Source organism: Babylonia areolata, chromosome 8 (assembly GCF_041734735.1).
Source record: "Babylonia areolata isolate BAREFJ2019XMU chromosome 8, ASM4173473v1, whole genome shotgun sequence".
In the NCBI taxonomy this organism is placed as follows: domain Eukaryota; kingdom Metazoa; phylum Mollusca; class Gastropoda; order Neogastropoda; family Buccinidae; genus Babylonia; species Babylonia areolata.
The window spans coordinates 31,100,162-31,103,125 of record NC_134883.1 but is presented as its reverse complement, the minus strand read 5'-3'; positions in this window follow the sequence as shown (position 1 = coordinate 31,103,125).

Here is a 2,964-nt window from a genome sequence, read left to right as displayed (position 1 = left end):
CGTGTGCGCATGCACGCAGAAGATCAAATACGCACGTTAAAGGCCATGTAATCCATGTCAGCGTTCGATGGGCTGTGGAAACAAGAACATACTCAGCATGCACACCCCCGAAAACGGAATATGGCTGCCGACATGGCAAGGTAAATAAACAAAATGGTCATACACGTAAAATGTTACGTGTGTGTGTGTGTGTGTGTGTGTGTGTGTGTGTGTGTGTGTGTGTGTGTGTGTGAGACTGAAACCTGATGGAATGACACAGGAAGGCGTAATACAAATTAGATTATTAATTTCGTTATGTCATGCAGCGGGGTTGTTTGCACTCGTATCAGACAAGAGACAGGATGATTGGAAAATAGATTTCATTAGAAGACAGATTAGAACTGCGTTTGAAAGCTGCTAATGGAGGGGTTTTTTCGTGGGTTTTTTTTTCTATATTTCTTTATCTAAGATATTACAAAGTTCGGGGCAACATCATTTTGCGTTTTTCATTACATCCCCATTCCCTCGAGTACTGTAACTTAGCAACAAAAAACGAAGCTATAGTAATGAAAATAATGATGATGATGGTGATTATGGTGATAATAACGATAATGATGAGGATGATGGTGATGATGGTAACAATAATAATAATGATAGTGTGTGTGTGTGTGTGTGTGTGTGTGTGTGTGTGTGTGTGTGTGTGTGTGTGTGTGTGTAGATAGATAAATAGATAGGTAGATAGATAGACAGATAGATGTGTGTGTGTGTGTGTGTGTGTGTGTGTGTGTGTAAATATAAATATAGATATAGATATATACAGATATGTATGTGTTTATGTATGTATGTATGTATGTATGTATGTATGTATGTATGTATGTATGTATGTTTACCACACGCGCGCGTACCCAACTACCAAACAAACAAACATTAACTCTCTCCATACGAACGGCGAAACAGACGATGTTAACAGCGTTTCATCCCAATTACCATCATCAAAATATTACAAGCGGAACGCTCTTATACTGAAGAGGTGAATGCTGACAAAGAATACCACAGTTCTGACGACGGAAGCTAGAGGTTGGGTCATTCAGACACCCACTGGACATCCGAGGGGTCTGTGTAGGGGAGAAGAGAGGACTGGCCGTACTGAGTGAGTTAATCATATAAAAGTGGTGATGGTACGCGGCCTGATTTGCAGGCATGGCGTACACTCTGTTGGTGGGGATCCCCCCGGTGTACGGCCTGTATACTGCCCTCATCTGTCCGGTCATCTACTTCTTTCTGGGCACCTCCAGACACGCCTCTGTGGGTACGTCAGTTCAGTTCCGGAAAGGAGGAAAAAACATGTCAGCCAAACATTAATTTTTTTATGTATAGATGCTGAATGACTAGAATTAAACCATGTATGAAACACTTCCCAGTTATACTTTAAGAAACAGCTATAAAGTTGAACAAATATATACATTCACTGGAATTGATGTCCGTAGCTGTTTGTTTTGTTTTGTTTTTTTTCTAGGAAATGGTACCCATACATTGGAATTGTAGAGAATAATAGTGTATAGAAAAAAAAATTTAAAAGCGTTTTGTTATGCAATATAATAATAATGATAATAATACATAGTTTTTCTATGGCGCGATATCCAGCACCAGTGCTGCTCAAAGCGCCTTACGTCATCCAGTTGACTATAAACATGCCTTAAAAATTTATCAATCGCTATCTGACAATGGAAAACTTCCAGTGTGTTCTAATGAATGAAAAAGCACACATAAGAGATGAATCAGATTATAAAAGCTATGAAGTAAATAAGGCTTAGATTAAAGCAAAAAACATTTCATAGAACACACACACACGCACACAAACACATACACACACACACACACACACACACACACACACACACACACACACACACACACACACACACACACATGCGCGCGCGCGTTATTTATTGTCGATACTATAATATGTGTAATTCCAAACATGATATACATGCAGATAATATTTTATAAGACATCAACTACAACGTAGCTTATTACTTTATTGCAAGACACTGGTCTTGAAACACCCGCTTTCTTTGTTCACATGTCACGGTCGGTGTGTTTTCTGATGTACCAATGAAACTTGGTAAAAACACAATTTAAGCAGGGAAATATGAGAAAATAAATGTCATAAGAACATAAAATGAAAAAAAGAAGGAGAAAAAAAATCTTTTATCTGTGGTCAGTATTCGTCAGAACTGGTACAGACCAGACACGGCTCGATGACTGATGACGATGGAATGGATACGTATTTACATAGCGGAGGAGAAATACAGATCACATTCACAAGACACATATGTCAAAAATGTTTCTTTATATTTCCGAAGCAGTTTTTGTGGGTAACTGTTTCTTTATATCCAAAAGCAGTCATCATAAGTTACAGAATGAACAGGGGAAGCGAAATTACATTCTATGTGAATGATGAATCTTCAGAGAGTGTGATATGTCAGTCAATGAAGACGAATTTTATTCTATTTATGAATGTTCTAATGAATTACGTTTAAAAAAATGCACACACAAAAAACAAAAACAAAAGAAAGCATTCTGCTCTAAAATATGTTTTCGATTCATTTGGTTTTCTTTAATTCATTTATTTGTTTGATTATTTATTGATTAATTTAATGATTGTTTTTCCTCAAGGCCTGACTAAGCGCGTTGGGTTACGCTGCTGGTCAGGCATCTGCTTAGCGGATGTGGTGTAGCATATATGAATTTGTCCGAACGTAGTGACGTCTCCTTGAGTTACTGATACTGATACTGATACTGATACTTCGATTCATGCATATTACTGAACAGAAGTAAAAATGTACAGTTGAAATTAAGCCAGTTTATAAAAAATAAAAAAAGGGGGGGGGGAATGTTGTTTGCTTTTGTTCAGCAAGTTTTTCTTGTTTGTTTTATTTTGTGTTTTACTAACTGGGCTACGCAGGAACGTTCGCCGTGTCC